Source organism: Nipponia nippon, unplaced genomic scaffold, assembly GCF_047370975.1.
Source record: "Nipponia nippon isolate SJK-2023a ecotype South Korea unplaced genomic scaffold, ASM4737097v1 scaffold_2, whole genome shotgun sequence".
Classification (NCBI taxonomy): Eukaryota; Metazoa; Chordata; class Aves; order Pelecaniformes; family Threskiornithidae; genus Nipponia; species Nipponia nippon.
Genome location: NW_028262336.1, coordinates 122,095,427 through 122,110,434, shown reverse-complemented (window position 1 = coordinate 122,110,434; position 15,008 = coordinate 122,095,427). Strand labels below are relative to the sequence as shown.

The following is a 15,008-nucleotide window of genomic DNA, read 5'->3' as shown; positions in this document are numbered from 1 at the left end:
GTGCTTCATAGGTATCTTCAAGCTCTTGTTCTCTTTAAAATTCTTCAATACCATGACGCACCCAAAGCTCAATAATGATTTGATTGCTGGAATACAGTATTGCCTGTCATGTTGTCAAGTCCCATTTTCCTTGTATGTGCATGTTTTATACTTCGATTGCAACATTAAACCAGTTATTTAGGGAAGAAAACATCTCCCCTCACTTGGAAACTTCACTGCCATTGACAGAAGTCCCCCCTGCTCTTCATGCTGTCTTTTGACTCTTGCTTACCTGACCCAAAAAATAAGGGGAAAAGTGCTGTCCAGCTGTTGACCGGCTAGGTGACAAGGACATGTGAGATTGGAATAGATCCTAGAACTTAGGCTAGCTAGGATGCGAAGCAAACAAAAAAAAGAATAAAATGGAGGAAGATATCTAATATGTACTATGTTGACTTGTACTTTTGGTGGAACAGAGAGCTTCTGCATTGCCTCCAGAGACATCCACCTTCCCTATTCAATCCATAGTAAAAAAAGATCAGTGAAACTTATGGACTGGATAGCTTGCTTCAGTATTTCAGAGGATCTTGCCTCTTTCTTTGGGTGTAGTGGAGCATAGTCTGTAGGGCTGGGTTGTCCTTTCTTTCAATTAGGAGCATATCAGGCCAGCTGCTCAAAATTTCAGGGCCATTGTGCCCATTTTGGACATTTAAATCATGCAGACTGGACTCTACAATCATATTTTACAGTTTAGAGCAAAACCATCTTTTAGCTCTATGCTTGCACAGCTCCTAGCAACATGTGAACCTGGTGTGCAGAAAGGTGCCATATAAATGAGACATTCATAGTGTAAGAAAACAAAACAGCATCTTTAACTTTCATTACACAACCAGCAAATATATTCTTTAACCAGAGTGTAAGTCTGATCATTAATAATTCAATTAAGCTTTTACTACTTTATCGGAAGAAGAACCAAGCCATTTAAAAACAAACTGGCTGATCATTTATGGGAACCCATCAATTTTTAGTTGAAAAAGTAGCCCACTTTCTGTTCTTGAACTACTTGTGAACACAAACTGAGTTAAGAAAACAAGGGTTTGAAACTGTTTGCTAAAGAATTAATGCAAAGTGATATCTTTCAAGATGCTTAACCATTTTCTGCTTATCAGATCAACACAAATCACACTGGCTTCACTGAATCATACAAGTAAAATAGTACAAAAATATTATTGTGGCACATTTTTATGGGGGGATAAGTATAATTTGGGATGTAATTGGTGCAACTTGTCAGGATTTGTGACAAGTTGCATGAACTGACAAATGTCAAAACACATTTAAGGAAAGAGTGATATGATCCCACAAATAACTGACTTGAACTGATCATGTATTTACAAAAATATTTCAAAAGCATATTTCTATAAATTCTTTATGATTGATCATTCTTTATGATTCTTTATGATGATCTTTATGATTTATGATGACCAGCACAGAATATCAAAAACTTAATATCCTCTACAGCAAGACAGCCATTTTTCAAACAGACAAGAAGGTTATTCAGAGTTCAGAATTTAAGGTGGATTCCTGCCAAGCTTGTAATTCGTAAAAAAGCACAACTAAATACAGTTTCATTCTATTAGGAGTCATAGTAAATTTTCCAAATGATAAACCTTTATCAAACTAACTGTCCTGGTTTCAGCTGGGATAGCGTTGATTTTTCTTCCCAGTAGCTGGTATAGTGCTGTGTTTTGGATTTAGTGTGAGAATAATGTTGATAACATGCTGATGTTTTAGTTGTTGCTAAGTAGTGCTTACACTATCAAGGACTTTTCAGCTTCCCATGCTCAGCCTGGTGTACAAGAAGCTGGGAGGGAGCACAGCCAGGACAGCTGACCCAGACTGGCCAAAGGGCTATTCCATACCCTATGACATCATGTTCAGTGTATAAACTGGGGGAGTTCGCCGGGGGGCAGCGATCGCTGCTCAGGAACGTGCTGGGCATTGGTTGGTGGGTGGTGAGCAGTTGCATTGTGCATCACTTGGTTTGTATATTATTATTATATGTTATTACTATTACTATTACTATTACTATTACTATTACTATTACTATTACTATTACTATTACTATTACTATTACTACTATTCTATTTCATTTTACTTCAATTATTAAACTGTTCTTATCTCAACCCACAAGTTTTCTGACTTTCATCCTTCCAATTCTCTCCCCCATCCCAGTGGGGTGGGGGGAGTGAATGAGAGGCTGTGTGGTGCTTTGTTGCTGGCTGGGGTTAAACCACGACACTAACTAAACCTCTTGACTGCTCACAAAGTGTGTTCTCAGATGTATATTCAAAGACAATCACAGAAAATCCTGAAGTATTTTGTATACCTTTCCTACTTTATTTATTTTCATTTTATATTCCAATATTTGTTTCAAAAGTAGTTGATTGAGAAATTTAGAGTTTTAAAGCTCCATGACAGGACATTTTGCAGGAGTATTTGCCATATAACCAATTCTGAGGTCTTTTTTGAGGGAGGAAATTTGGGTGTTTTCCTATCAGTAAACACAAATAAGGCCACGTGGCTTACTTTCTGTGTGATTTATAGACTCAGAGTGATGGAGGCAATTGGTCAGAAACTGAAACAGATGGCGATGGTCAGAAGGAGATACAGATGGTCCTGGGATTGACTGGAAACATAAGCCCTTAAAACTGGATAAAATTTGCTGAACAGAGCAATTGTATGTGAGATAGGCTGGATGACATCTAAAAGGACTCAAGAGATTTTCAAAAGTCCAGAACCTAAAGGAATTAGCAAAACCTAACTGGAGGAGTGTAGATAATCATATCAATATGCATGTCAACATCAAAAAAACAAAAAGATGGCATTAAATGGAGGTAACAGCTTAATGTAAGGACCACCTACCACCTTTTTCTTGACAGCTACATGTTTCTTCCTGCCCCCACATTTAGGACTTTGAATACACACTGTTACTGCATCTACGTGACAGGAGTATGGAGCATTTTTCCTCTTCTATATGTGCTAGGAAAAAGCCAGGAAACGCTTCCAGTTAGAAATAGCCTCCATGGTCATCCCAAAACTATGATCTTGTCTCTGTGGCTGCCAAGACAAATTGATGACATAAACTATGATATGAGCTGATGTCAATATCACCATTTTCTTCCTTAAAATGGAACTCATTAATTTTGCTTACTCTGATTTTATGCCTCTTTCAAGTTCACTCACTTAATTCTGATGGTGAAAAATCAGATATTGTTTGGATCATATCTGCCAAGATTTGTGCAGGAAGGTTTGTATAGTGAAAGAAGTCAAATACTGGGAAGGGCTCAACAGATCTCAATTACTTTTATACCTGTGTCATAGACTCTTTGGATGAAACAAGAAGTCACCTGATTTAATTTGTGACATTTCATACACTGACAACTAAACAACCACTTAATTTTTAAACAATTAAAAAAAAGCAGATTTTTTTCTTCCTCTGACCTACATTTTCTTTTCTCTGTAGGGAGCCTGTAAACTCTGTAACTCAAAGCACTCTCTTATCTATCATAGAATCATTTAGGTTGGAAAAGACCCTTAAGATCATTGAGTCCAACCGCTAACCTAGTGCTGCCAAGTCCAGCCACTAAACCTTGTCCCTAAGCACCACATCTACCCATCTTTTAAATACCTCCAGGGATGGGGACTCAACCACTTCCCTGGGCAGCCTCTGCCAGTGCCTGACTACCCTTTCAGTGAAGATAGTTTTCCAAATATCCAACCTAAACCTCCCCTGGTGCAGCTTGAGGCCATTTCCTCTTGTCCTGTCATTTGTTACCTGGGAGAAGAGACCGACCCCCACCTCACTACAACCTCCTTTCAGGTAGTTGTAGAGAGCAATAAGGTCTCCCCTCAGCCTCCTTTTCTCCAGGATAAACAACCCCAGTTCCCTCAGCCGCTCCTCATAAGACTTGTGCTCCAGACCCTTCACCAGCTTCGTTGCCCTTCTTTGGACACGCTCCAGCATCTCAGTGTCCTTCTTGTAGTGAGGGGCCCAACACTGAACACAGTACTCAAGGTGCGGCCTCACCAGTGCCAAGTACAAGGGGACAATCACCTCCCTGGTCCTGCTGGCCACACTATTTCTGATGCAAGCCAGGATGCCATTGGCCTTCTTGGCCACCTGAGCACACTGCCGGCTCATATTCAGCCGGCTGTTGACCAATACCCCCTGGTCCTTTTCCTCCAGGCAGCTCTCCAGCCACTCTTCCCCAAGCCTGTAGCGTTGCAAGGGGTTGTTGTGACCAAAGTGCAGGACCCAGCACTTAGCCTTGTTGAACCTCATACAGTTGGCCTCGGCCCATTGATCCAGCCTGTCCAGATCCCTCTGTAGAGTCTTCTTACCCTCCAGGAGACCAACACTCCCACTCAACTTGGTGTCGTCTGCAAACTTACTGGAGTGCCCTCGATCCCCTCATCCAGATCATTGATAAAGATATTAAACAGAACTGGCCCCAGTACTGAGCCCTGGGAACACCACTTGTGACCGGCTGCCACCTGGATTTAACTCCATTCACCACAACTCACTGGCCATCCAGACAGTTTTTACCCGGTGAAGCGTATGCCTGTTCAAGCCATGAGGAGCCAGTTTCACCAGTAGAATGTTGTGGTCTTGATAAGGCAAAAAATATAGATTTCAAAGTAGAATTTTCTGTCAGAGAGACTTTCTGGAAGAAATTTCTCACTTACAAAAATTTCATTTTTCTCATATTTTCCACCCTCTTCTACAGTCTGCACTGTTGGACAGGATCCTGCTATGCTGGTAGCCTGAACGGCAAAATTTACATCTTTTCTTCATTTTAAAAAATTTATTTCCTGTGAAAATATGTATCTTGAAACATATTTTCCTATATTTTTCCCTAGGATTTTTTTTCCTGTTAACCCCAAATTTTATAACGGGACATAAATTCAGGTCTTCTAACAGCTTTAGTTCTAACACATCAGTCTTGAGTAGTTTCTAAGAAAAGGCAATCTGGCATACTTTTATCATCAGGTAAAGAAGTTAAATCAGCTGGATAAGTTGTTTGTTGCAATAGCTTTGAAATGGTTTCTTTTTAGCTTTCCTACATGATAAAAAAGCAAGTCCAAGGAAACATCACTAAGTTGTTAACATTCATTATACATTTGAAAGAATTGGTAGGTTCTAAATATTTACCAGCTTACTCACACATCATTTAGCTGTAGCAAGCTCTGTTCCAGAGATACAAGACATTATTAGGATTAGTATCCTGCTTTCTCCCTAGGTATCTTTTTCTCCATGTGGAACTTAGTGATCAAAAAATGCTGCAGTGACAGCCACTAATAGGAAAAAAAGTTGTTAGTCTCCATTATGACTTACCTATGGCGATTATGTTAGCTCCTTCATGTAAAAATACTAAACATTGAGTCCGAGATGCAGTTTCGTTACTATGTCAATCTACAGCAATGCTGCCCCGGACAGTGTCAGTCACACCTTCTCTCACCTCTCCCAGTCACGCCTTCTCACTGCCTTTCCCCAACACTATACTCCTCATGACAGTGCAACAAAAAAAATCTAATTTATTTTCCTTTCCGAAGCTGTCTATGGAGTCAGTGCAACATAGGACAGGAAAATGCAGTGGGGGGAAAAGGTGGGTGGAACAACTTCTTTAGACAGTACAAGCTCAACAAGAAAACTTCTCAATTATCACACAAAGGGCGTGTACGTGTGTGTGTGCATGTGTGTGTAGGAGTGGAACTTACATCTCTAGTTCTGGCTAAGGGCTTCAGTCAGTATCCTTTTTTTTTTTTTCTTCAATTCTGAGTTTTCTGAGGACTTTATTGGAGAGGACCTCTTCCTTAACCATCTGCCACAAAGTGCCCTTAAAGGAATGAATGCAGATGCACAGGTAGATAGAAACATAGACAGAAAGATATATAGACAGATTTATGCAGCTCTGCTATGTATTTATTTAGATGCAGTGACAAAAATGTTCATATTGGTCTTGTTCCTAAATGAAAAGTTTCCATTTTCTCACCAAAATGAACCAGCCTGTTTTCACCTTCTTTTTTCCTTCTATTTGTGAACTTCAAGTTGAGTTCTCAAATTATTTTGTTTACCTTTAAACCATACTTTTTGGAGAAAAAAACCATGTTGTTAAAATAATATCCCACAGTTCTAGAAACAATCAGCGTTATTTCCTATTGCGCTGAGGAGACAACACCATTCAGAGGAAACCTTAAAACAGGTTGGACCAGTCAGACCAAAGGATGTCACAGGAACCTTTTCATAGTTTGCTTTCTACTTCACTTGATGCACTAAATAGCCCAAAATTTAGTTCTTAAAATTTAGTTATCTGCTGTAGGAATGCCTCCAGATGTATAGGAAAATGGAGAGGTCTAAGGGCCAAAACTCCTTTAAATTAAAATGTTGGAGCATTCTTCCTACACTGCTGATGCCTCACTCTAGTGCTAGTCCCTTTCCCATGCTGTAGATCTGAAATTCCCACTGTGTCCATTGCCACCACCTCAGCCGACAGAGGGACTTTGTGTTTCTTCCCCTCCGTCTGCTCCATACAAAATTCTGACCAAGTGTCAACCTGATCCTCCCAACTTCTGCCAAAAGCAACTTGACGTCATCCAAGAAAATGTATTTTATTTACTCCCTCTGTGATGTGTGAGTTATCTTAACTTTACTGACTAAAAATGCTATGCAACCAATCTTAGCGTATTTTTTTGACCTCCATAGCAAGCTTTCTTTGTTGGCAACAAGCCACTGAATGAACTGAGAATCAACAGATCTGGATGAAGACTGCAATCTTCTATATTTATGAACTACTCTGTTGAGAACGCATCTTTGTTTTGGAGTTACTGAAACTGAAGTATTGTAGTAATACATAAAATGCCACATATCAAATGGAGTAAATGGACTTCAGACATCTTCTGGTACAAAAACATTTGTTGTATTTTTTTCTTTTTTAAAGGAGTCTCTATCATCTTCTTTCTTTCATGTTCAATTATGTATAATGAATTCAATGAGGGTTTTTTATACAAAAATACTTTGAAGACATTATTTATAGCTCACATCCTCCTGTTAATGAGTACACCTTGTGTCAATCAAACTCATTATGTTAGAAAAGAAGAATGAATAAATATGGACTTTTTTGTATCAGTTTCATTTAATCTCAGAATCTTCTCACCCCAAAATATTTAATATCTTCTCTGGGTTCAGTAAACATCAGTTCTGGTTTTGACAGGGTTTATTGGACATGCTTTTTACCATTTGCACTTCCTGAGAAAATCAACTGCAAAGCTAAGAATGGAAGCAGTTTTGTAGAAGATGAAAATACAGTGCACATCTTTCTATTGTTGTAGAAAATGAGAGAAAGAGAAATGCAGAAGTGTCTGAATATTGCTCTCTAAGAAAATATATCACTTTTTTTATGAACAGAAATGTGATAGACAGAACTCCAACAAGTGTTGTAGAGTCCAAAAGTATTCATGTGTATTGGGTTTATGTGGCAAGGTTTTGGTCACAGTGGGGCTGCAGGGGTGGCTTCTGTGAGAAGATGCCAGCAGCTGCCCCCATGTTGGACAGAGATAGTTCCAGCCAGCTCCAAGACAGACCCACTGCTGGCCAAAGCTGAGGCCATCAATGATGTTGGTAACACCTCTGTGATAACATATTTAAGAAAGGGTAAAAACTGCTGCACAAGAGCAGCTGGGAGAGAGGAGTGAGACAATGTAAGACAACCCTGCAGACACCAAGGTCAGTGAAGAAGGAGGGGGAGGAGGTGCTCCAGGTGCCCGAGCAGAGATTCCCCTGCAGCCCATGGTGAAGACCGTGGTGAGGCAGGCTGTCCCCCTGCAGCCCATGGACGTCCATGGTGGAGCCCGTGGAGGACCCCACGCCAGAGCAGGTGGATGTGCCCTGAAGGAAGATGTCACCCCGTGGAGAGCCGCACCGGAGCAGGCTCCTGGCAGGTCCCATGGCCTGTTAAGAAGAGCCCACGCTGGAGTAGGTTTTCTGGCAGGACCTGTGACCCTGCAGGGGACCCACGCTGGAGCAGTCCGTGCTCCCTTGGTGGGCACCTGGCAGCTAGCCAAGGTCAACCCTTGACATCCTGTAATTCCATAATGGAAAAACAAATCAGATAAACTAATGGAAGAAAAGGACTGTATCACTAATAAGACATATGTATAACTGCAGGACGAGGAGGTCCTAAGCTGAACTTTGCCAAAAGCTGAGAAAGTACATGAAAGAGAGCATTGCTTGTCATGGTAGAGCATTTAATGTTCTTTCCCTAAATATCTGACCACACTCAGAGTGAGAATATCAGTCAAAATACATATTTCTCTGGTCTACTGCAGCTCTTTTTATACCCCGATCAATGTATTGCTACTTTTTATGGCCATGACTGTGCAAGCCCATCTAATTTTATTTAACCCACTACTACTCATAGTAGTAACGCTGAGCACATCAGGAAGAAGCTGCAGGATTGAGATCTTGTGAGTGGTTCCACTGTCTTCACCAGGGATTCTTATACAAGTTAAACACGCCATGTTTACCAATCCATGCCCTAATGGTGAAAAGGTTGACTATGATTTCCTTGCCTGGAATCAAATTTCCAAAACCTAATGTTGCACATTCACAATGTTGACCACCCAGTTGTCTTTATTGGACTTGACAGAAAACATCACATGAGAAAATGATGATTTTGAAATTATATTTGGAAAAAAATTGAACTGAAACATTTCGATCTCATCAAAACATTCGTTCTGATATTTTTTTTAATGGAATTTCAATGTTCAGTTTGAAATGTAATGTTGCAAAAGAATACCACATTATACTGTAACATAGAAAATATCAACAATATGAACAATTTTGACTGATGCAAAATAAATTATTTTAAAAATTGTAACTTTTAGAAAAAAAAAAGTCAACAATTCATTCTCTTTTGGAATGCAAATAAATGTCAAAATGGAAAAGACTCCTTTAAAATTAAACTTTGAGTTTTGTTATTCATGTGAATTATTGGCTTAATCGATATCACTGAACTACCCAAGTGCTTACTCATTTTGCACAATTGGAGCTCTTCTGCTACAATGTCTTCAGTAAGTCAGCCAACTGTTATCCTCATCCTAAATAACACAATATTTGTTAAAAACAAATTGTGGGAGATCTGAAATAATCTCCTAGCTACATAACATTATAGTCTCACATTCTTATCCTCTTCTTTCCTCACTCTTGTTGTTTGTTAGATACTTGTTCCAAATTATGTCATAGTACATTTCTTCATGTGGTACATAGCACAGCAAACCCAGTTCTGTGTGCAAGAGCTAGGTAGCACTGTATTATGGCTAATAAATAATAATCAGCAGGAAAGCTTGATTGCAAGAGACAAATAATCAAGGTTCTCCCAGGTCACAAATACCCATCTGCAAAGTATCAGTTGAATCATATCATTATTCAACTACCCATTTAATGTATTTGTAGTTAGGCTTTGCCAAGATATGAAAATATCAGTTCCTGCCTTCCAAAATACACAATTTAAGAGTAAAGTTCATTTGATGAAACTAAATTGGTGGGAATAATTAAAGACCTTTCTTTTTCCAAATAAAAACATTGAGCAAGCATATTATTGATTCAATTGGCTGCTTATGGTTTATATCCAAGAGTAAAGGGAACACTGCTGTGCAGTTTGTAATTTGGAACTGATTTTCTTTTATTTGTAATATAGCTACTTGCAAAGAATATATCAGAGGTAACACAGAATACGGGCAAAAAAGCCATTTTTGAGGGCAATTGTTAGGAAAATGGATGAAACTAGCACAGAATGCTTGCAAAAGATTACTCAACAAAGATGAAGAATGGTGAATGAGGGTGTGGGACAGTCCATAGGAAAGTTAAGTTTCTAAACTTTCCTGCTTAGACACACTGCTCCTAACCCTCACTGTTTCTGCATTGAGCATGACAACACCAGTAATGACTGTAGTGCTAAGTCTGAAAAACTAGTGGTGCAAGGCAACTGCTAAATGAGACCTGGAGGAATGGAAGAGGAAGTGCCAGCTATCTGCTAATTACATCACACCTCTATTAGATGGTTCACTGGGTACTCAGTCTTTTATTCATGTTGATTTGTTTGAGATAAAACTTTTTCTTCTACAGAGATCACTTTTCATTTATGAGTAGTGTACCTTCTGGACAGTTAGCTTAGTGAAAAAGTGGCTTCTTGAAACACAGACCTGTTAATGAATATGTTTTTAATTCCTGACCAAAGTCCCCACAAACATAAGTAAGTAAGTGATGAGTGACCTTTGTGTTGTGAGACTGAAATTTTGAACCTCATTGATGAGCTTTCAGAAGGAACAGTACAGAAAGGTCACCAATACATATTTAGCAGGTTCAGTTTCATCACTATGTACAGTGTTTTGATGTCACAGTGGATGTGATAGCACAGAAGACAGCATCTACATTTAAATATCAAATTGAAGAAAAGCAAAGCAAAGCACTCACCTATTATTAAGTTTCATTTGACCTATTACAGCAGTTACCATCTAAACTTGGACCTGAATGTGAAACATCCCTCAACATAAAAAATTTCAAGCCCAAGGTTTAGGTTCAGATCCTCATGTAGTATGAAATGTGATTTTGAAATGGGACTCTTAACAGAATGCACGCTTCCTGATCAGAACGAAAATACTTTATAGCCATTTCATATCAAACAAGGAAGATTTAGATTGTCAGTGTTCTTATGAGATCAGTTGCAAGTTCCTTTTCCCTTATTCTTGCCAGAAGTCTTGACCGTTGGAAGTACATTCAATACAGCTGAGAGGAGGAAGAAAGCAGAAAAGGAATAGTGTCTGTCTAGGTGAAAGAAAATAACTTGCGATAAGATTTACATTTAAAACGATAAATGTGTCTAGTGAAACAAATCTACTTCATCTTCATTCAGCATAGTTATATGCACCCCCCTGGTTTCAAACTACGTAACTATGATGATCAAAGGTGTCATTTCGGTAAGGTATTTTAGGATCTAACACATCACTACATTAATCCATCGCCATATGCTGGTGGGAGATCAGAAAGATGACAGAGAATGACTTCCAATAGTGGAACAAGTGCATTCAGGAGGATCCACCTGCAGCTTCTGTGGATCATCCTTGAAATATCCTTCACAATCTGGGTAGGTTGGTTGAATTCTTAACTGGTTCCCGTTCATACTCTACTGTTGACAGTCTTGTGATAATTTGGTAAGGCCCCAAGATCATTAATATTATGGTAGTGTCCTGCAATACAGTACTAGACAATGAAAAATCTAAAGGAAGAGGTAATTATGCTCTCAAAAGCTTACAATGTAATTTAAATTAAGATGTTAAAATGGATCATAATTCAAAACTAGGGAAAGTAAGAATGTGGTAAATGGTAATAGAAGCATACAATATATTGGCCATTGACGTAAATGGATATATGACTTCACAAAAGAAGACTGGGAAGCTTAATTTATATTTGATCTTCAGAAAAGAGGTCACCATTAATTGCTAAGTGTTATTGCCATTATCTATTATTATCACTAATGTTAGCTCTAAGGATCAGTGATGGAAGACACGATAAACCCAGGAGGTATCTTAATAATTTAACTCATGTAACTATCTCTTAAAAAATAATTACTTTTAAGCTGTGAAGCTTCTTAAACAGAACTTTCATCAGTCTTCACACACTTCCTTTACACTTACCCTCAAAACTTCTATACTATTCTATACTAAAAGTCTATACTTTTTGATACCATGATCTTTGTAATGTTAGTCATCTTAGGACTCAGAAATATGGTGCTGAAAAGGAAATTCCATCAGATAAAATAAATTAACACAAGATGGAACTTAACTAATCAAATACAGACTGTCATCTGGACTGTCTTCATGGTGGAATGATACAGGCACTTTTAAAGCAAAATCCATCTCATTTTAAAGGAGATGTTTAGTACTGGTTGGAGAAAATGTAGCATAAAATGCCTATTTCTCCACAGTTTTTGAATGAATCTTGCAGTGGGTACAAACAGATGTCCTGTGTTTCAAGAACGTATCAAATCAGGTAATGCAGTAGGAAGGAACTACAGATGTGAGATGAGATGTAGACAATAACTATTAGCATATCTGGCAAATCTGAAAAAACTAAACTGCAGATTAAGTTGGATTACTTGCTTAAAATAAACCATATGTGTATTTGCGTATTGATTTTGAAAATCCATTTATTTCAGCATTATTTTGTCTCAACATGTCATACAAACCAGAGTGTTCACAGAGAATGGAACAGAGTTCATTTAGTGTTCGTGGCAGCAGTGCTCATTCTTTCTATATTTGTGTCTCACCTGAAACACTTGTCGCAGAAGTGGGAGACTTTTGGATTTAATTTCTCCTCCAAGAGAAGGACCTGAACCTGCAGCAGCTGCTGTTGAAGAGTGATAACACTAGTTATCAGGTCATATGCTATTATGGTTGGAAACATCCTCCTCCTCTCTTGGTGAGACATGTCAGTGGGCATGCAAAGGACCAAGTAAACAAAAATTATTCTGAATTTCTATTCCTTTCTCTAGAGATGTACTTTTAGGAGATGCGGAGAACAGCAATGTGGCTATCCCTGGACAGCCTATTGCATGGTCAGTACGCCTTCTTTTTCCCTGTATTTTCCATCTGGTAATTACCTACCATAAAGAGTGCAGAAAAGCAGATGCCTTCTCTGAAGCATATTTAGACACTCCTGGACTCGATATTCCATATGGACAGATTCAGGTAGTTTCCTGATAAGTGTATAGTATCTCTGAATAAATGCCTTGAGGACTACCACTACCTCTCTGTCAACAGGGAGCACCGTCTATGTAGAAAATTATTGTCTTAGTCTAAGTGGTCTGAATAATTCCATAGGACTAAATACCTACAAAATTACAGTTTATAATGTTTAATTTATTGCTCAAAGTAAATGATCTGACCATCCCTCCATCATCCCATTAGTGCTTGATAAGTTTTCCGAGATGCTCAATAACATTTAAACATTTTGTTGTTCCTGTTTCAGATGTATTTTTTTGACTAGGAATATGTGTGGTATTTTTCCTCTAGGAAACAAAGAGTTCTTATGAATGCTTGTGTTCCTGATTCTGTCAAGACACAACTCTGACCCCGCTTCTGTGTAGGAGTAATCTGTGGGATGGGAAAGAAGAGCATAACCGTGGTGGCTGACTGTTTCTTCTCAACATGTTACATACGTAAGAAAAACATCTTCAATCAATTTTAAATTGCTTTCCACTGAGATTGTTCTGATTTACCTTTTTAATATTTTGCAATGGAAGGATGTGAGGGGAGTGACATATATGATCCTCACAGAAAAAAATTCCGTATGCAAAGTTGAGAAATTCAACTGCTATTTTTAACCACAGCACAAAACTGGCAAAAAGTCTAATTAATTTTTTTCTCCTTTTGCATGCCTTGCTACTATCTATGGCAAGAATGGAAACAATAACACTGAATTATTTAGAACCTCTTGTTTGGACACAACAGGAATCTGCTTCTGGATAATAGTTGCAACGGTGTTCATCTGACTGTCTCCCAAATATAGCTTCTTTTCTATTATCCTGTATATTATTCATTTCAGCTGATGCTTTCATGTCTCCCCCATGCCCTCCACATTTCCATTCTGTTCTTTTGTTCTTAGACCATCTATACAAATGAAAGCATGCACAATGAGCCCAGGCAGCGCTATCTACTTCTCTGCCTTTAACCTCTGTATTTTCTGCACATCCTCTTTGTAGAGCTCACTGTAGATCTAGCAAATAGAATAAGCTACCTTTCCCTCCTCTTCCACACCCACACATTCAGCATGAGGAAATATTTTATTACTTGTAAGGATACTTCTCCATAGACCCTCATATTAGAAGAAGAAGAATAGGCAAAGAATGCAGCCAGCAGGGAATTTGTTGTAAGATGTCCAGTATGATTTAATCTGCAACTCTGTTTTGAGGGTGCAAATCTCCCCAGCCTGATAGTATAATTTAGAAAAGAGAAAAGAGTGATATAAAATGCTTTCTAGTTAGAGTTAACTTCCCTTTTATGTGCAGTTTTCCTAACTGTTAATGACTAAACCAGGGGCAAATAGTGGTGACTCATGCCCTAAATGCTTATGGGTAGCTTTTAAATTGCTATGAGTATCACAAAACTCTAGTCTGAGTATTCAGTAATGGGGAAGGACATTTTATTAGTACTGCCACATTTGCATGAACAGCTGATGTAATTATATGGATGCATACCATAGTAAGCAGAGCACCTGGAGGTGCTCACAATGACGAAGCAATGGTATGGGTCTCTCAGCCCTCCAGACTACAGACTGCCCAATGACTCCAGCCTGCACCTGCAAGCTCTGTCCAGTGTGGGAGCAATGCAACTTCTATCACTTAACGATTCTTCCTTATCTGGCCCTCTGTTTCTTTAATTGTTTTCCCTTCCCTTGGAATTCTTGCCTTTCTCATGAAACACTTAATTCCTATTGCTAGCAAACAGATTATTCAATTCTACTTTTCTCAAAGTGATCAAAATACCTCATGCTATATTTAATACAAATGAACTGGTTCACAGATTTTGATCACATTAGCCACTGACTGAATTAGGCCGAGTTTCCTGCAGCTTCTTTCTACTGATAAAGTTATTTTTTTCAGGCCTTTAGCTTGCTCAGTATATTTAGTTTCTGACTCATTTCTTTAGAGCTCTGAATTCTTTTCTGACTCACTGGGAATCATTTATTCTGTTTTGGTTTCACCAGGACAGGTTTTCAGATTTCATCTCTCAAATGTCATCACTAATGTCTCAAAGTTTGTTTACAAATGACTTTTTGTCTCACACAGAGGAACACTGATGTCAGATAGTGCTTCGCCAATCAAAGCTGTTCCAAAGCTTCCATGTCCTAAGATATTCTCTCTCTCTGCAGCTTTTCCACAACTTGTTAATTAATGAATTTTTCCCACAGTGCA

At 38.6% G+C, this 15,008-nt stretch overlaps 1 protein-coding gene across 5 annotated transcripts in view; it reads right to left on the bottom strand.

The window, feature by feature from the left end:
• Window positions 1–15,008, bottom strand: part of GRM5 (glutamate metabotropic receptor 5) — a 274,806-nt gene that overhangs the window by 177,117 nt on the left and 82,681 nt on the right. The gene's annotated exons all lie outside the window — the stretch shown is intronic.